Source organism: Neopelma chrysocephalum, unplaced genomic scaffold, assembly GCF_003984885.1.
Source record: "Neopelma chrysocephalum unplaced genomic scaffold, ASM398488v2 Primary Assembly neopelma1_143, whole genome shotgun sequence".
In the NCBI taxonomy this organism is placed as follows: Eukaryota; Metazoa; Chordata; class Aves; order Passeriformes; family Pipridae; genus Neopelma; species Neopelma chrysocephalum.
The window spans coordinates 3,403,869-3,425,034 of NW_020897805.1; the positions used below are offsets into that span (position 1 = coordinate 3,403,869).

The 21,166-nt window shown below is 35.6% G+C and overlaps 1 protein-coding gene and 1 long non-coding RNA gene across 2 annotated transcripts in view; one reads left to right on the top strand and one right to left on the bottom strand.

Annotated features, from left to right (window-relative positions):
- Window positions 1-21,166, top strand: part of LRMDA (leucine rich melanocyte differentiation associated) — a 658,526-nt gene that overhangs the window by 119,942 nt on the left and 517,418 nt on the right. The gene's annotated exons all lie outside the window — the stretch shown is intronic.
- Window positions 15,953-19,752, bottom strand: LOC113975718. Its single transcript, XR_003536900.1, has 3 exons — window positions 19,684-19,752; window positions 16,533-16,664; window positions 15,953-16,028 (listed from the first exon to the last, which is right to left on the bottom strand). It is a non-coding gene; the product is annotated as an uncharacterized LOC113975718 (long non-coding RNA).

The following is a 21,166-nucleotide window of genomic DNA, read 5'->3' on the forward strand; positions in this document are numbered from 1 at the left end:
AAAAAAGCCAGGAAGGGGGGAATGTTGAAGGGGTTACTATTTCTTTCTTCCCTTTAGGATGTGAAGATAATGAGTTGTGTAAGGCTTAGAGGGGGGAAAATAAGCCAACTTTCAAGGCATTGAAAAATTGCTTTTTAGGAAAAATCCTTTTCATCCTAACCATCTGGTTGCATCTTGTTTACAGCGCAGTGTGCCAGTTTGTGCTTATTAATCATGCTTACACAAGTATCTTAATTACTCCCCGTGTAGCTGCTCTGTTTTGAACTCAGAAGTTGACCTTTCTCTTTTTATTCCTTTAAACCATTAATCATAGACAATCAACGCCAATGGGGCAGAGCCATGGAGAAGGCTACCCAGATTCCAGAAGCACATGCTAGTCCTGAGAAACCCTGTAGACAGGAGTGACTGGATTGCTATCAGTCAGGCATATCTTAATTAATGACTGCTTTGTGAAAGTGCGTGCTTACATGACTGTAACCCAGTTCTTTTCCCCCCTTTTACTTCTATCCAGATAACAGTTCCTTTCCTCCCTTATGATGCTGGAGATCATTTGAAAAAAATCTCTGTATGTAAAGGACCTTCAAAGACATCACGTGAATGAAAAGGATCTGCTTCTCTTGTCTATGTCCTTTCATTGTTTTTGTAATAATTAAAATTTAGAGAGGATGGACAGAATGCTCTAGGCTCTGGATTCTTTAGAATAAATGTGTTGGAAGAGGGTGAATTTTTCCAAAATAACTGGAATAACAAGTGTTTTCTTTTTCTTCCCTGCCTTCTTTATTAAAAAGCCCCCCAAAACCGACAAACCAACAAAATAACAAGGCAAGGGGAGAGAGAAAAATCATTAGGAAAAAGTATGTATGTGAGAAGACTGAGAGTGGAATTTCAGAAACATCATTCTGGTTTCTAGTGTACTAGACAAATTATAGTATGCAAAAGTAATTTTGCCTGCCCTGAAACTAACTCTTCAGCGTGATGAAAATTTTATCAGTGTTCTAAAAAGAGACAACTACCCAGCCTACTCATTTAGTCAGCTTACATGTTTATACACAGGGAAAAAAAAAAAGATTTGCAAGTATGACTTGCATTTTCTCTCTACTGCTGTTGGTTTTTTTTGTTGGTTTTTTTTTTCCATAAATACTGTATTTAGAATTTATGCTGTCTAATCTCAGTTGTGCTTACTGGAGATGCAATTTTCACTTAGAGAAGCTTTAACCACAGTTAAGGCTCTCTTAAAAGCCTATCATAATAAGTAGTCTATTTTTATTGCCAATGTGGAAAAAGAAAGTATTTCCCAACAAAGCATAACAGGAACAGAAAAAGATGAAAAACCTGTATCAGAAAATTTACATCATGAAAATTATTAATATTTAATTCAGATAAAAGCTTTGCAATTCCAAATGTAGAAGAATGCACAGCTATGTCTCCCTATGTTAAAAAATACTTGATCATGAACTGAGTGTATGGTGAGTGAGGTGAACTGTTTCATCCAGTCTAGTGTATGATTTGGCCATTTCCATTGGACCTTTTCTTGTATTTGAGCTGAAAGTTTTTTTCAGCCTTTTTGCATAGCTTGGGTGTCTTGATGTCTTTACACTTTTTGATATTTCCTAGAAGGTTTCTTGAGTGTTGTTAAACAGTTCAGCTCAAACAAACAAGAAGAAATTTCTTCTGAGAAAATTATTTTGAGAACCAAAGAGGAAACAGATTTTGAATAGGGGAACTCTTGCTGGCCTTAAACTATAGGTTTGTTAATCTCCCTTCTCATGCAGGCAGCTAAAGACTGTTTCCAAGGGCAGACTGTAGGCTCATGTAAAACAAAAATTTTGCTGATGAGATTCAGTATTAATAAAATATGCCCAAACAGCAGTGTTAATAGGAGATTGATTTTATTTTTTTTTTTTTTTACTCATGTGTCAGATAGGACCAGCATGAACAGGCATCACTGGATTGTTGTTTTTTTTTGGCAAATTTATTCAATGTTGGAATAAAAAGAGAAGAGATTATCTTAATTTATGTAAAAAGATTGCAGACTTCAGGTGCACCTGAACCTTGTGATACTTTAAGTGCAGACGTGAGTCATGGCAGCACAGTCACAAGGAGACCACGCACTGGTGACTTTTCTTTCTTATCAGGTAGCCTGAAGATGAAAGGTGGCTTTATCAGCAATGTAGCCCAACTGACCAAGTGTAGTTATCCTAACCAGAAGGCTGTTGTAGGCTGAGGGAGTTAGTCATCCACATAACAGCTAACCTGAGCAGGGTAACTGTGCTGCACATGTGCCCTGGCTGTAGGATGAGCCCAGCCTCTCACTGAGAGGAGCCTGTGGGCAGCTCCTGTGTGGTGATTGTGCCAGCTGTGTGGCCTTGCCTTTATCTAGGGCTGCAGGAACAAGCTCTCATGTGAACATCCTTTTATTTAGCAGTAGAAACAATACACAGTTGTATCCATTGAAGAAAATCCTGTACGAGCTGAAATGAGCAAAATGATGTAGCCTTTCTAAGGATGGGATCTGCACAGCAGGCTGTGCCCTCACTGGAGGCCCCATGCCGTTCTGCAAAGCTTGGGGTTCCCAGCAGCTGAAGATTATCTATATGATCCTATTTTTCTTATAGTGTTAGCTCCCATAACTAGCAGATTGAGAGATAGTGCCTTTCTTACTGGGATCATAATGAACCAATGTATCATATGGGATCATAATGAACCTGGTGTAAGTTGCAAAGCATTTGACTGTCCTAAGTAGATCACTACTGTTGCCTTCTTGCATGGCTGTGGTCTGCTGACTACTACTTTCTGCTTATATTGCATCTCTTTGTTTTCTTTGAGAATTCAAACTGTAGCTCAGAGGACTGAGTCACAGTAGATGCTGCACTGGAGGTGTGCATCTTGAAATGTTTCTTGTACTACAGTCATGGAAAGGCATCATGTTGAAGAGATAAATGGTCAGAGTTATTAGCCTGTGTAAGGAGCAGGCAGAATGAAAAGGTAGGGGGAGACTGATGGTGGGGCAATAAAGTTACCATTCACCAGAAGCAGATTTTATTACTTGAGTATTTTTCTAGTAGAAGCTGCCTTTCAGAAATTTCAGTTGGTTCGTCTGTCTCAGAGTTTTTAATTTCATGTCAGCTGAAAGGATGATGATGGTGTTATTCAGAAGGAATTCCCTTGATTTGTATATATGAAGAGAAGGTGGAAACAGTTGTTCCCACCCATTACTCTTAAAATATGAGGACCTACCACACTTCTCATTTTACGTCTTCGTTCTGCCTTGTTCTTCTGCTGTACAGCTGATAACTTTGTTATTAGGCCTGCATGTACTTTACTGTTTCTCCTCACCTAGATTATTTTACAGCCTAATGTTAGGAATTTATCTCCATAGTCAGGAATGAGGTGGTTTCCTGAACAAATTCCACAGTTTTCATCCCACATACTTCTAATGGAAATATTTTGTTTCTAGTCATTGTACCATTGAAGACAGTAGTGCTTTAGTGCCCTCTTTCCTCTTTAATATGTTTTAATAATTGCTTTTACTTCATGGTCATATTTGGGTTTCCACTTAGATAGTTCATTCTTTAATTCTACTGTCAAATTCTGGGAAATGTTCTTATTTCAACTTCAAGAGGGCAAAATACACAATAAGTATGTGACTATCTCAAATGGATTTTAATTGTCTTTTGTGAAGCTTTCCATTAGTCTGTTTGATGTTACATTATGAGTCCACAGCAGATCTAAAAGGGGAGAATGCCTATGTGAAACCAATGTTATATGACTAGAACTGGTCATAGAACACATTGATAAGAAAAAAATAATCCAAGGATGTACTATTTGTTGGAATACAGGCTGCTGGAAAAAGGCCTATGGACTCAATTTAATGTTCTTGGAAATGTGCATCTGTGCTGACTGTAACGGTAGTGACATGCCAACAAGTAGTTGTCAGCTTCTGTAAGCAGACACAAAGACATTCTTCACCTGGAAAGTTGTGTGGTTTTTTCCTCTTCTGCCAAATACAATTGTTTATATATTCATACTATGGAAAAAAATGACCCTCAGTTTGATGCAAAAGATTATTTTTACCATTGTGAAAGTCTGCTGTTTTGGTGGAGGGATGATAAACAGAACCATTTTTCTATTAATGTTCAAATACTTCCTTTAGATTTAATTAAATAAACTGGTTGTTTCTATGTTAAATTTTGTTTGCTATAAACATGGAGCTTCATCTATGAAAGCTGGATTGTCTGTGCATCCTGTTGCCTCAGAAAGAGACGCTTAAGCTTATATTCTATACAACTCACAGATACAAACTTGGGAGGTGATGTTTTATATGTAATTTTCTTGGCAGCAGTATTCATTGAAAATATTTCCTCTATCATCGCTGACTACTTGTTTCCACTGTTGTGTCACCTCCTCAGCTGTCCTAGCATATCTGACAGGCAGTGTGCTGTGCAAGCAGGCCTGAAAATAATGTTGGGAGGGAAGTGGAAAGATGGTAACATCTTAAACTGGTGTCATCGCTGAAGACAGCATGCCTGCAAGCTGCAGCCTCAGTTCTGGAGGATTTCTTAGTCTGCTGGTGGGGTAGAAATGCAGAGACGTGTTGGCTTATTTTGGCTTTTTTTCTTCCCGGAGCTTTTGGGCTTTGTGAAAGAAGTAGCCTTTGGATAGCTGAATCCTGTTTGTTTCTGTAGTCATGTCACCCAGAAACCCCCAATATAAGTTTCATCTGTGTATCCATTTATGTGACACATCTGTAGTGCAGGATGAAGGGATAGTATATTAGAATGGAATACAATAAATGTTTTATATAATCATGTTACGATATGTTTGGAAAACATAATTTAAGGAATACAGGCATAAATTGAATTCTAGCATGAGAAGTTCTGAGTAAAAGAAACAAAATGGATGAAAATATTTTCATAAGCATGAAAGAGTTGCATTATAGCTAGCATTTCATATTTTGTATTGAAATACGAATTGAACTTAAAATGGATTCCTAATTCTCTGTAGTTAAAATGCTCTGTTAACAAAAAGCATGTTTTCTAATGTCTTGCATTCCTATGTCACATTTCACCAATAAGCTCAGTAAGCACACTGGGGCTGGGAAGAAACCCATTACGGTTGTTTAATATGCACAAAAATTCTTTTAAGTAAGCATGATGAAAGAGATATTGTAACAGGTAGCCTGATGAGATCCTCTTACATTTCTCTTTTTTTTCCCTCTTTTTACTGCTGCAGGTATTAACTTGTTCATAATATGTATGTTATATTTTTGCCTAGTATGTGTATGTATTTCTTTGAATATGGGAATTATTCCTCTCAGAAATAGGAAAACAAAACCAGCCCCCAAAATCCTTATCTGAGTTCTAAATTAGGGATTATAAATATTTGCAGTGCCTGTCAGAGTCCCTGATAATATGATGTGTGTACATTAGAATCACCTGAGTTTCTTATTGCCTCACTTGCAGTTGTGTTTGGGGCAATTTCTCTAAGCATCATACTGGTTCCTTCCTTTATGGGATGATATTAATTGGAAGAAATTTTTCAGTATGTTTTTGAATGAATTGTTAACATTGCAAAATAGAATTAATAGAAGTGGTCACATTAATGCCATCCTTTATGTAATGTGGGGCTGAATGTAAATCAGCCAGTTATACCTGTTTATATACTCTGAATCATTCTGTGGATTATCTCAAATGTTGATCTGTCCTTGACATCACTTTGGAGCCTGAGCTAAACCCTTGGAGATGATAGTATTAGTACAGTGTCAGTTTTGTCATTTGGAAACCTTCCTCAGTCAAATTGCAGTCTGAAGGCAGTCCAATATAACAGTACACAGATGTCTTTTAAAATTGGCTTTAACCTTCCAAGATGACTGGAGGATAACATAATAATACATTTTTAAATTCAAAAATAAATTTAAATTTTGATAATTTTTTTAAGGACATTTTGAAAGTAGAGGCTCTAGTAGCAAAGCACTTCTATGTTTAGCAATCTCAGCACCATTCCTATTTCTCTCTCCTTTATATTATTGGAGCTAATTTAAGTATTGCAGATGAAAACGTCTTGTTAGGACTCAATAGCATTAAGCAGCACAACATTTTAAAAATTATAATCACTTTTTTGCTCTTAGGATCACTTAACATCAAACACCATTTCATTAACTTAGAGTGCCTGTTTCTAGAATTAGGAAAATATTCTCTTCTTAATAAAGTAGTGCTATTGTATAACTTCGTGATAGTGGAGAAACTTCTGCAGTGTAAAAATTGTGATAATGGTTCAGGAGAAGGATAACAGTTTTATTAATATGCTGTATAGCCTAGCTTTGGTTTTAATTTCTAAAAATATGAAATGTACTTTGTACCAAAACTACAGTCTGTGTTTTTCTGGCTATCAGACAATGATTATTCTAGATGTTGAAGTTATTAACATGAGAATTCTTTCCTTTTTCTTAAACTTCTTCTCCCATACCCACCCCCTGCCTCCCCCAATTAGTTAGCAATAAATTTTTTAGAGATGAAGTGGTCACAAATAATTACTGTACAACCAACCATTTTACTGAAAGTTAATGGCAGTATTTTTGCTGTGATACATACAGTGAAGTCAAGTCATTGCAGTGGAGAAACCTGCCTGCCTCCAGGTAGGGTACTGTGATGATATAGTTTGATGGCATATTTAGTGAAATACATTGTGGATTTCTTTAAATATGTTTCAGTGGTACAATATGCATTCATTCTTATGACCAACACCAAATGGACTCTTCCATTTCTCTTCCCAGTTGTACTGAACAATATTGTCATGCTGAATGACTGTACAAGGGCTACAGTAAAATTTTCAAGGCTTTGGAAGAAACTCTACCATATTTTTTTATCATTTTCTGGTCTTAAGCAAAACAAATAGGATTGATTGTTTCTTACTTTCAAGGGTATTTCTATTAAACAGAAGAATGAAGATGGGGAGGGAGGGGCAGGAAGGAACAAGATTATTTAGCATATTAACATTGAGCTACATCATTTCAGATTAAAAATATAAGAAAACAATTCTTGTTTAAATCCTTTTTAAATTGAGAAATCTCAGTGCATCCAATTAGCAAGTTTCTTCCACTGTGGGCTGCAAAAGACCAAAGGGATAGGTGTTTAGTATTTAAATCTTGCCATTTGCTACAGCATAGTAACTTGTCAAATAAGTTTCATGGGAAAAGCCTAACAGAGTTGCACTATTCTGTGGCATCAGTTCTTGGTTTTATTCCATTTAACAACACAGCTAAAAAGGCCACACATTAATCTAGAAGGTAATTAATATAATCAGTCACTATTGATGTATTGTTGACTCTGCAAAATCTGTGAGCAGGTTTAACATGCAGGCAGCAGCATTTACTTTAGTTAAACCATAAAATGTCTGGTACAAGGGTATATTATTTTTGGTTAGATTCTTTCCTGAATACAAACCACTCTTATAAAATGAAAGCATGCACAAAAAAAAAAAGCTATATGCTTTGACTTTCCTCTTTGTTCCATTATAGCCTTTCTGGAAACTCTTCATCTGAGATGACTGCCTACTGCTGGCTCTAAACTGTGCCTCTATGAACTCTTCAGTTAAAGGCATTTTCAGGTAGATCAGGAGACAGCAGTACTACTCTGGCCTCTTCCATTTGAGGGTATCTGTTTTTACCTCCTATTGTCCACACTGTAAACCAAGACTACACCACGGTCTGTGGCACAGAGTGGGAGGAAAGCAAATAGAAAATGAGACTGGGCAGAACTGTGGTCCTAATTCTAGCTGATTAATTAATTGTAGGTTTTTATTTCTTTACAGCAGTGCTTCTATAGTTTGGCTTCCCTTTGTTGTGCTGAGTATTTGGCTGTACTTTTATAGGTTTGCCTTTGGGAATAAGAATCATTAAAGAACAGAGACCTCCAAAAAAATTTAACCCTCTGGTTTTCTTTCAGAATTTTTTTTTTTTGCTTGCTTTTGTGTTAATGGTAGTTTGTTTAGTTTTTTCTTAAAGGTGTAAAATATTTAGGTTATTTTAAAATAGACATTGGCAGTACTAAATGTTGACTTAATGTTCTCAAACATGTAGTAGCTGTGGATTTCATTTTGTCACTGAAAGTCTACGGCAGCCATTGACTTTATTAAGAGCAGAAAAATGATATGTAACAGAGCCTTTTCACCTCCAGGCTGTCTCCTCTAATACATATATCTATGGAATTGTGGTAATTAAAGGCTCTTTATGTTTTATGATTTCAGTTGCATGAGTTGAGTCTTAGCCTAATTGTTTAATGAACAGCTGGAAAGTTTTCTTGATCTTAAGCCATTACTGTAGGCTGACCTAATTTTGAGTCTAAGCAGAAAGACCAGTTCACATTCTGTTTTGTGTAGTTGACACTTCAGAAGTATGTGACAGACATGCAGGGCTGCCCTACTACTGATATGCCTGTCCTGAAAACAAAAAGCAACGTTTTTTAGGTTGTTGAGTGATTTCATTTACTATTCCCCCAGCTGGAATCTTTCTCCTATGTCAGAGAGAACAATCCACCTGCATTTAACTGATGCTGTGTGTTTAACTCTTGCTGGAAGCAGCCATCTCCTCATATTCAAGGAAAGAAGTAAAACAGCAACAAGCTTGGATAGTACTTAGTGAGAAATAAAATCCATGTCAAATTTATGTGAGTTCATATAATGATAAAACAATTTCATTTTTAATGAGTTGCTTGTAAAGTGATGAGTTTGCTTTTTAACATGCAGAATTTTGAAGCATCAGCTCTATAGCAAGAATTGATCTGTTCTGAAAAATACCTTTGAACATCCCTGGGTTCTTAAAATAAGGCATTGTTAAAAAGAACCATTTTTTTTGAATGAAAATGGGAAGCTACATAAACTTCTGGAAGAGAATTCTGAAATTCTTTTTTTGTTCATATTTTACATAGCTTTCCATATGCTTTCTGCTTTTTTTCCTACATAATACATTATTTAATACATAGTTAACTACAAAATCCTTGTAATTGAGATGACTTTAGGGAGTCTGAAGTACCGGCTGTTACTTAATGGGTGGGGCAATACTTAACTGACCTATTTTCTTGTTATTTTGTAATGCTTCCTATTTGTCTGTGCCAGCCTAGTTCTTTGCTCCTTAGGAAGCAGTTTTCTACTTTGATGTGCTTGCCTAATAAACAACCATATTAAACACCACATGATGGTTTCTGGTTGGAGTTCAGGTCTTATTTTAGAGTATGTGATCCAGTTCCCAGGCTGTAGGTGCTGTGTAAGGAATAACATGACTCTTCCTCATTGTATGGTTCTTGTACTGCTGCTTCCTTCTCAGCTTTGCTCCATGGTGGGACCCCTGGGGTCCCACATCTCCTGAATTCCTCTACCTCTCATCTTTAGGAGATAGGTGTTACTTATCTTGTGGGTTTTTCGAATTCATAAACACTACAATATGTGACTTCCAGGTTCAAGAAGATTGATCTTTTCCTATCTGAACCAATTACATGAATACAAGTAATTTTTGCCTTTGATGGGTACCCAGCTTCTCTGGGACTGACTGATTTTACCTAAATGTTTAAGCAACCTGTAAGATTTTTTTTGTTGTGTGAAAGATTTGAATTCTGATTTACATTATTGAGTCTGGTAGTCTGGGATTATTCAGACGTAGCGTAGCAGTTTATGATGCAGTGCTTGTAATAGTCAGTACTTGCCTCAGAGGAACCTACCACGGGTTTATAAAAAAAGGTCTATATCCCAGATCCTTATTTAAGACATGCTGATTGAGGTTCCAAGAAACTGACTGGGTCCCTGTTGCATATGTTATCTCTGGACTCTTCCCATGGGTATATGTAGAGAGGATATATGTGTAGAGAGGATATATGTGTATCGCTTTACGTGGAACAAGCATCTATGGAGATATACCTGGAGTAAAATATAAAAACAGAGTTTTCTTTTTAGAAGTTCATTCCTTTGCTTTATTCTCTTAAAATGAATTTCCCAAACCTCATGATTGCCTAGCTGACATATAATGAAGAATAATGAAAAATTGAAATGATCATAAATGCTGTTACTGTAAAGTGAAGATTGCTATTAATATTTTGTTTATCCATAATTCAGTTGTTTGGAACACCTCCCATTTACAATGACTTTCCCATAATTCTGCTTTGAAGTACAGGCTGTGAGTGTAAGTATACTTTTCTAGTGGTATTAATAAATATTTGCTTGACATTTAATCACATCGATCTTTAATCAGTTCTTAGTAGTTGTGATAACTGATGTTACAAAGTTGAAATAACTTCCTTTCTGTATGAGAACAGGAATGCTGATTTCTTTTATTTGTATATGTTTTAAAGATACTATGCCATGTAATGTATTTCATTTGACCTAATCATTAGAGAAGATTAAAGGTGGCTTATTTCTTAGACATATGCTTAACAAAGAAGGATTTTACAAACATCTGTGCAAAAACATACAACATCTTCCTGCTTTCTTATCAGTAAATGCAGCTGTTCCTGTTTTTAAAAATCAGATGAGTGTGATAATGTGGAGTAGCAATGTTTGAAGGCTTCATTTTCTGATATCTAAGACATGTTTCTTTTTCCTGAGCTTGGACAGGTATAAATAAGAAAGATAAATTTGCAGCTAATGTTGATTTTTTTTTTTTTTCCCTTTTCATCTCATCTTCCCCCCAACACTATCAGAAACTATAACCAATGTCATCTGCTAAGTGAATTGCAGGTTCTTATTGCATGTATGCTGGGTGAAGGATAATTAGTCTGAGTACTCTGTACACTGAACAGTGGTAAATTATACACAATAACTCAGTTTTTATATGATTTAAAATTTCTATCAAATTAATAAAATTGAAAAAAAAAAGTTACTGATAATAGAAGGTGAGTAACTTTTGTCCTTTGCAAGAGGGACACTACCAAAAGATCCAGACCCAAGTTGTCTTTTTAATGGTACTTAATCTGTTTGCTGTTTGTACTGACACATTCATGCAAGGGAAATAGGAAACATAACTGTTGAGAAAAATAGATGTGCAAATCTGTTTGTAAATTAGTAAGTTACTATTTTAAGTAGCTAAATTAGAGTCTTAGCCTGTTGGTTTTGCATCTTATTTCAGTTTTGCCTTGTTTCTTTGTTTTGGAGCCAAGCAATGTGATATGACCATTGGTTTTTCAGAATGGGTGAGGTAGTCAAGCAAAATAGGCACAAAACCATGTTTCATGGGAATCTCTCTGTGGACAAAATCCCATAAATGAGCAACAATGTATGTATTTTCATCAAGAAACCCTCCCATATGTGTTGGATGTAACATTATGGATAAAATGCAGCCATCTCTTAATAGTAGGGCAAAATCTTATCTGCACAGTCATGTATTCCTCATCACCAACACATAAATACTTCTGTTGTATCAATTTTTTTTAAACTTAGAGCTTCATAAAATCTTTAAGGATCGCAGATGACACCTGCTTTTTAGAGCCACTCTTTTTCAGACCATATTAAGATATTGAATCTTTTTTTTTTTATAGTATTGTATTAATGACAGTATAGAGCAACCTATATGGTTTCTTGGTTCCTTTATTTGTTTATTGCTTAGGTCTCTCACTGAAGTCTCAAGTAAATCTGATCCTGCTTAGTGTGAGATCTGGTTGGATCACACCTGGCAATTTGTCGCCTGTTTCTAGATGGCCAATAAAGTTTTCACAATCAGATAGTGTTGTAAGGAAATCTGGGAAATCATAAACTGAAAGCTGAGAAAGAAAACATGTGCACACACACTTTTTTTTTTTTTTTTTTGAGAAAAGTGCTTCACAGGCTTTGTTTTACTAGTTAGAAAGCTCTTTAAATAGCTGTTGCAATAGATAATCTTGGTGGAGGGGAAGTTTATTTTAGTCTATTGTGAGTTGATTAGAAAATCAACTTTAGCTGAATCAATTTGCATTCCCTTCAAATGAAATAAGAATATAAGTATAGATATTTAAATTATGCTATATAAATAGAGGTGAAAACTGTATATTTTTGGGGTGTAGAGTAAGACTTTTCTATAAACTCAGTCTTATTCTTCAGCCAGAGAATTTACTATTTAAAAAAGTTTGGGCATTCTATTAACAATGAATAACTACCAAGTTCTGCAATTGCAGGAAATCTGTTTTGCAAATATAGTGAGATAATTCACAAGATATAACATATTCTTCTTGCTTCTTTCTAGGATCCTTTATATTATCTCTTCATTGTTTCTTGTAAGAGCTCATTTTTTAATTTAATACCTTGGAAAAACGATGTCTTATTCTGGTGATTCACCTTGAGGTTTGATGAGAAGCAGGCTAGCTGCTTCTTTTCTATCACCTATAAATCCTTGCTTTACAAAAGTCTTCTTGGTACTAAAGGACCGAAATCAGCCACAAAATCAAAAAACTGGTTTAAAACATACAGATTTCTGATTTTAGCAACTTTCTGACTGCTGTGTCAGATTCCATCACTGTTAAAGTTATTACTGAAAGATTGGATTTGCATTCCTATTTCCTGAAACAGATTTATCTCTTGGTTGTGTAGCTGGAGTTCAGTATATGAAAGTGAAGACACTTCTAGTCTTCATATCTTCTATAATCAGATTTTTAAAAACTTCTATTATTCTTTTCAGTGCAAAGGAAAAGAATTTTCTATTTTGCTTTTTCTTGTGGTAAGGTATTTAGTGGCATAGGTCCTATATCCCAGAAGATCCCAGATAGAATACCTATATTTCAGATTTTCCTTTGGAGTTGGATGTTTTATGCAAAACTTGTAGAGCTGGATATAAAATGGGATAAGTCAAGCTAAGACTCTAAACAAATGTTCTAGTTTTCCTTCAGGGAGAGAGGAGAAAGGCATACGCTTTTGTCAGCACCTGTAAACTGACAGCTAAATAAAAATAGACTGACAATACATATGCAAGAAAGGGGATAAAAATTGCCTCAGTCAAAATGTCTTTACAGGCAATCCTTAGGATGCCTTTTTGCAAAATGTATGCAACATTGGAAACCGAACAAGCTCCTCCTTCAGGAGCTGAAGTTATTTAAGTTGCTGCTGAATCACTAAAATATGTAAAGAATAAAATTTGTTTAGAAATAGGAAGCTAAATGTTTACCCAGTCATACTTGGGTTGTGATTTCTAAGGCTTCCTATGTTGTTGGTTCTTAAATAGTAATTCTAAATTAAATAACTGCTGGATACTACACTACGATAATTATTGAGTTACTGCAGAGACCTACATTCCATTTTTAGCAGTGTTTTCTATGGCTCTGTTTCTCCAGTACTAATTTGTTTACCTGTATCAGTTTATTTTAGAAGGCTTTGTTGTTTATCTTATTTTTATTAAGTAATTTTATTATTATTAATATAAGTAATAGGAGATTTTGGCAACTGGATGCACAACAGACGTGCTGTCTATTTTCTCTTCTTCGTTTATTTTTCTCTTGTTAAAGTCATCAAAATGTTGACAACTGCATAACTCTCTTTAAAGCTTTCATATCTTGACAGATATTACAGATATTTGTCATTTTACTTACAGTAAGTGACAGCTAAATTAGCTTTATGCTGTATTGGAGGATATCTCAGATGTAGTGAGTCCAGTCAAATTTATATTGCATTTCTTTAATGTGCAGCTGATTTTCGAGTGGTTATTAAGGAGTGAACAGTGAAGTGATACATGAAGAATGTGAAAATCTTGAGCTAGCAGATATTCAAGGTTAACAGATGAGAAATATGTTCCCCTTTTATTACTTCTATCATGTTGGATAGTCTAGTTTTTCCTTCATTTTCACTTCTTATTTCAGCTAGATGTGGGGTTGAAGATCTATACATTAATCCTTCTTTAATAAATATCCCATTCCCAGCTGAGTATTTAAGGCTGCCAGCACATAGTGTGGGTGTTTGTAGGTCACAATGGAAGCTACTCAATGGAACAACGTCACTTCAATATCACTGCACCTACCTACTGTATGTTTGGTTAAGTACAGTTCATTCATTGACTGATTGCAATGTAGAAGTATTTCGGAATGTATACATACATTTCTTTTCAAAAATTTGGACTAATTTAAGGATGGGAAGAGAACAAACAGAGCTACTGAATGGAAAAAAAATCTTTTGACTGTCAAGTTACTTATTCAGTAATGTCACTGTATTTTTTTTGTGTTCTATGCATACATACAAAGCACAATTAAAAAAATTACAGTGGATCTTTAGACTGAGTGTCTGCAAAAATGCACTTGACAGGAGGGGGAGATGAATAAAAAAAAGGAAAAAAAAAGGGAAAAAACTTGTTGCCTTTTATCCAGATAGCTTAATTACGCAATTGAGTATTTCTCACAATTGTCTGTTTAAATTGCTGTCAGAAAGGGAAAATTCTGTAGTATGATATTCTCTCATTTTAGTCTGTTCAACGTATTGCTAATGATAGCCAGACTTTCAAATTACTGTAAATGTAACAAAGATGAGTTATGCATGTTCAGTGTTTTAACCTACTCTGTTCCATTACTGCTGTCTTACTCCTGGGAATCCCACCAGCATTTGGACAATTCGTATTTGGAACAAGCCAAGGTTAGCTTGACGTTTCTCAAATCAAAGTAGAGGAAGTGAAACAAGCCACCAGAATTGTAAGAGAATAACTGACTTAACATTGTAATATGCTTTTAATACTTCTTCTTAATACCTTTGGAAATTCTGGAAACCTGGAAAGTAGTATTTAAGTCTTGATATTTTTTTGTTTTGTTTTTTTTTTAATTCTATGTAGGTGCAGCCTTCTCTGAAAATAATTTATGCTTAGGTGGGCTGAAGTTTAAGTTAAAGCATAACAGTTTCTGACAGAGGACCACCAAAGCAGGGGCACTGTGTGTGTTTATGAATTTGTATATGTATGTACCACTTTGCATTCCAAGGAGAGCAAAAGCAAGAGTGTTGAGGGAAAAAATTATTTTGGGGGATTACTTTGGATACTGTCCTGAATCAGGCACAGAGTTACATCTGTTCTAACTGAAGCTGATGCTAAAACGCCTACTGACCTCTCAGAGAAGAGAGGAAGGTTTACAGCAGTGTTACAGAGAACCATGTCTGAAGTAGAACATTGCCTTATATTGTGTTTTAAAGATATTTTCTTTCAGTACTACAGACATAGCAGATGTGTGGCAGGGAGTAGTATCTATTGCTCAAGAATTTCTTGAGAAAGTCTTTTAGGTGGAAAAAGTGCAGCAAACTGCAGAAGCTAGAATGGAGCTTTCATGTTCCCCCTGAAAACAATGTTTGCTTTATGAAAAAAACTGTAATGCGTAAGAATTTTCAAGGGATGAGCATATGCTGTAAATGTTTTTAGCTACTTTAGTTCGCAGCACTGAAGCTAAGTATTTTGGGTAATCCTGAAGGCCAGTAGGTGCAGCCAGTGATCCTAAGTATCAGTACATACTAGGATTTTATCAGTGTTTTCTTTCTTGTTCTTGAATTGAGAGCTTTCCACAGTCCAGAAAAATTATATAACTTGCATAGAGCTCTCTAAAAACAATAACTGGCCTATTCTGATTTTATCTGTAACTTTACTTTTGTGTTGAGTACTATTTGTAATGCTGTCATAAGCTATACTAAAGCCTTGATTCCTAGGCTTTAGTGATAAAATAAATATTCCCCAGGAAAAAACAAGCAGAACATGCAGATTGTTTGGCATGGGTTAAGCGCACCTATCTGAAACATAACCATATTATTATTGCATCTTTCAGATTTGGCAGGAACCTTAAGAGTGTAGTATTTCAACAGTGGTTTTATAGAAACTTGCTGCAGAACTGGACAGGATTAATAATGTATGAGATATATCACACTTAGTACAGCATTAAATTCTAGCACTGGAAGGATGCAAACCAGTTCATAACCTTACAAGAACATGGTGCGCTACAGTGATCTTGATAATACTGTACAGTCAAATTAACAATGAATAAATGTTGAACTCTGCTTTCTGTCAGAAATGGTACTCATGCAGTCTCTTGTCAGTCTTTGTGCATGCTGTCCTGAGCAGCTCACTGGAAAAAAAATAGTAAGATAAAAAGATGTAATGAATTATTCTAGCTACGTAACACATTATAAATAAGGTGTTAAGGATCTTAGTAAGGATGGGCAATTTTGCATGTTTCAGTTCTTGGGTGAGCGGCATGTCTGTATAAGAGTGCAGGAGTGCCTCCCTCCAGAACACCTCTGTTTGTCAAAATTATATTAAAATAGGAGGTTGGAATAAGTCTTATGCTTAGCTAGTAGGCAATTGATTCAGTATAGTCTTATTCCAGATGTGACATAAAGAGGATGCAAGACCCCCGGGACAGACCTTAACAGGGCTACAGCTTTTACCATAAAGCACATATGGGAACTATCAATCAATAGCTTTCCTTGTGCAGGTTGTGCTTCCTTTGTACTTTTGCACTGCTTTACAAGAGATTTCTGTCACCATTTTTCAGTTGGGTGTATAATGTCTGTCCCCACTATCTTTAATTCCAAGGGTTACCAGCACCCATTCTGAGAAACTTTATCACCTTCTTTTAGGATGTTTGGTGAATGGATTGGGAAGAGATGGCTCTCCTCTCTCTATATAAACTCATATGTCTTCTGTCACTTCCAATTTAAACTCCTGGGGCATCAGAAACTCTTGCTTTACATTTTATCCCCTAGAAAACAAAACAAAAAAAAGAATGACTCTTTCAAGCAGCAGTGAAATGAATTTTGAAATTTAGAACTACTTTTCACTGAATAGAAAGGTTGGAAGAAAAGACTTTGCTTTGACCAATCAAACTGTTGTACTTTGACAGCAGGGGTGAAAAACTTCAAAAATGTGGTTACTGTAAAGCCTGCATCACTACAAAACTTCATCTTAGACTATTTTTTTTAGAGGGCAGAAGGAATCCACCATAAGCACAGGGAACAGCATATTTATCTCTCTTCTTAGATGTGCAGATGCAGATAGCTTGTACAGCATGCTCATAGAACATAAAATGTCTCCTACATAGCCCTGTGGGGCTAAAGACTTCATTTTGACTTTTGAAGGCCCTCCCTGTAAGCTGGCTGAATTAAGGACAAGATTTGTCTTTTTGAAAACTCAAACTGAGGCCAAACAAACCAAACACTTTGAAAACCTTAGTGTCCAGAAGACTGATGTGAATGGTTATTCAATTCAGTCATTTCTGTAAGAAAATATATTTGGTTTTGAAAGTAGCTTAGCCTTTTTGGAGTGGAAAAATTGTTTGAACAATATAATTATTAGTTATTGCTGTCTATTGCTGCTAAAGAGGAAGTTTTGTGTATTTGTGTATTATTTTGTATTCTCAAGCTGTAACTGTGACAACTATGAAGAGGTAAAATAGACCTCGAAACAGGAGAACCTCATGTAGCGTGATTGAAAGGATTTGTTAGGGTTTCCTTTTTGAAGTGGGAATCAGAAACTGAGAAGAAAGGTGTGTCCTCACAGGTTTGTATTAGGAGGAAAAACAATAAATGTTGTGTTATAAGTTTTAGCAAAATGCATTTACTCCTTGATCAAAATGCAGACCAAGCTAGTAAATGCTTGAAATATGATTGTTAGAGGCTCATCTGAATTTTTATTAGGCATTAGGAAATATTTGTTTTAACTTTGAAGAGTGCATCAATTAAAAAGAGATGGTGCCTCAGAGAAATGTTTACAATAAATGCCAAATGACTGAGCTGGCCTCTTCTTATTTGAAGTGTTAGTTCTGAGGCAAGGTTATAAAGTATGTTGATGATGAAATGGACAAAAAGTATTGTTTAGTTCTTGATATCTTTACAGGTAAAAATATATGAGCAGGATTGTTGTTGCAGATCCCAATCAAGCCCAAAATAAAGTTTTAGGAAATTCTGTATATACTAAAAATCTATGTTTTTCAGAGTGATGCATAATGCGAATAGCATGTAAAATCTGGGAAAAGTAAAATCATTTTCACTGTACGTGGAGAAAGTCAGTCGTGGGTTTTCCCAGCATTTTGAAATGGTGCTTGTCATGGACTTGTGCTGCCAAACTGCCTTTCAGCAGCAAAAGAATAATGCATTTTTATTAAGAACTTTAAAAGCAACCTAAAAATTTAGAGGTTTTTTTCTATTTTTATTAATTCACAACAGGTCTTAATTTCACTGAGGGAAAAGAATTTTATATATATATATAGGTATTTTTATATGTATATATATAATGGCAACATTAATTTTGCTTGTCCCTAAGTCTGAAAACTTTTATTTCAATGAACTACTCAACGAAATCAAGAAACTACTTAGAATAGTCTTTTTTACCAGAATGTACCTGTTTATCTGGTCTCATCCCAAAAGTGCTTTTTTGTTTTTAAAGCTACAGTAACTTAGCAAGTGAAGCTGCCTAATAATGTCTTTTTATGCTGAAATACTGTTTGCTCAGAGACTAAATGCATGTATATATATGGTTCTTTAATGTTAGTTAATGAGATTTTGTTTTATAACAAGTAACTAATGGTCTGAAACCTCACTGATGTTTGTGTGCAGTGATTGCCATTGGTAGTTTTTCTGTGAAGTAGATCTAAAACATAATTTATGAGATCTTTATGCTTCATCTCCAAGTCATGTTTAGTATCATTGTGTTTTTAAATGTTCTTATGCCTTAGATTTTGTATTAGTTTTTTTCTTTTTTTCTTTTTTTTTTTTTTAATTTTTCTTATGGGTTAGACTAGTCACTTAAATTTCATTCTTTATGGTCTCCTAGAGTTCAAAATAATGCATACTTATCTAGCCAGAAACTAGTTCAGTCCTGCCCTACTTCTGGGATCATTCCTGTACGTATAATGATACCAATAAATATAAGGAAATCCTCAGACACTTTTGCTAGAGGCTAAAGACGAATCTACATGAAAGCATTTCTAGAGTCTATATTTTTCTTGTCAGAAGATGTAAAACCTTTCATGTTTGCTAGTTGGTTTGTATAAAGGGAGAGTCTCTTAGCTTTCCATGAATCATGTAACTTCTTTTGTCCTGACAACTAAGGGTGTTAAGGCAAATCCTGGGTTTACACTCCAGGCACTGGCGCTCTTTTTGGCATGCTGGCAATGGCAGCTGGCTGAGCTCAGGAGCTCAGTGGCTGCAACTGGAATTCTTTGAGTGGGATTCTCTTGATGATAGGCCTTTTGTAATGTCTGTATAAAGAGGAATTTTTCTGAAAAAATTTTTGCAGGAGTAGAAAAATAAGAAAGAATGAAGGCAGCTAACAGAAACAGGACTGTGGGGATGTGATGATGATACGAGTTGCAATTATTTTTAACAGAAGTCAAAAGAAGGAAAGAAGTTCTTAATAGATCCTCCCCATTGTAGATCTATTCTGTTGCTTGTATTCAATATATTAATGGTAGGTGTCTTGCCCTTTTGCAGAACACGGAATACTTGGATCTTGGTAACCAAACCACTAATCTTTGTTCAAGGTTTTGGTATCATGGTGTGGTATCCAAAGTTATTGGTAGTAGGTCTTAACAACTGTTGTAGGTAGGAGACTTCTCAGCTGGCTTATGGTTTTTCAATTTTACATCTGTTTCATTTTTCAGATGAATTCCTTGGATTTTTACACTCAGAAATCTCTGCAAACTCTTTGGGTAATGTTTGTTGCCTCAATTTAACTTAGTTAAATTTAAGTTAATTTCATAATAGTTGTAGATGTTGCTGCACCTTTGGTAATGTGACTTGACATCTTTACCCTTTCTCCCTCAAATATAAAGCTGGAGCTGAAAGCATCTGAGCCTGGCTTTGCTTTACAGCAATATTTCTGTGCAACAACCGGTGTGACATAGTAGCTCAGTGTCAAAGGAGGCTGAAGAATTTTGGACATCTCAACTCTTTCCACAGAACAACTGCTTTTCCCCTCTTTTTGCCTTTCTATTCTTGTCAAGGTTCTCTTGATACCCTGACTCAGGCCTTTTTGTTCTTCTATTGTCTCGAGAATTCTTGTCAAGTGGATGCTTATCTTCAGCTCTTTTCTATTTGGTTGGTATTTTATTCTTGACAGCCTGCTGTTAAACTAACCCTACAGAGTCAAACAGTGACTAACTCTGAAGGGTCTAGTAGTAGTGTACAGAAATTATGATGATGTGCTTCTAAAATGGAGAAGGCCAATCATATCAATAGGATTGAGTAAAGAGTCTGTGCTTCCAGTGTCCTGGATATCCACTGTGAGGCACCAGGTCAGAGGTGCATTGTGGATGACAGTGTACACTCTGGTGCAGAGGAGAAAGACCATGGAGAGGAGAAAGCCCTGAAACTAGGACATTGACATAGAATATGTTAGTATTCATACAATGTCTAATTTACTATTGATCAATAATAACAAAATGGTTGCAAAAACAGATTTTCAGAGCTTGGAAAAAAGATATATGTGCAGTTTAACGTACCTCCAACTTCCATAGTGCCCAGTTGTAGGCAAAACCCATGCTGTTCTAAAGAAGTAACATTGTCCACTTGGACAATCTGCTTCTTTCTCTCTCACCTATTCTAGCACTTCAAGTCTTCTGTACAGAAGTAGCCATGTCTGTAATCTGTTGGTTTGTGGAGGTTTTTTGTTTTGGTTTGGTGTTTTTGTTTGTTTGTTTGTTTTGGTGTGGTTTTTTTTTTGTTTTGTTTTGTCTTTTTTTTTGTGACATAAGTGATGCCATTCTAACTTTCCAGATAGTCCTTAGGTCACAGGTCTTTCTATGATTGGAGAATATTCTGGTCCTGAAAGTTTGCCCTTGCTGTAAAAATTACATATACTCTTAAGTGGGTTTTGAGAACCAAATTGGGGTACATGAAAGGAACTCGTATATGGGGGCTTTTTTAGGCTTCTGTAAAACAACTTTGGAAAGCAGGTTAATGATCACAGATCTTTTGGCAACTTAAGCTTACTGTGACATTTTACTCATGAACACTTATAGACTCAGAGGTTGAGAACCAGTTTGTCTAATGAAAGTGGCATGTTCTGTGGTTTCTCTGCATGGACAGTGTGTTCTGTTAGTTCTCCTAGCTCAATATAATTTAGCTGGAAATATTTGTCTTAGCCGCCTACAGCTGTATGTAGTCTAGGCTTCTTGTTGTTTAGTTGTTCGTCAAAAGTTTGAATGAGAATATCATGTCTTCTGAGCACAGGATGCGCAATTGATAACTTGGCATGTTTGGGGTG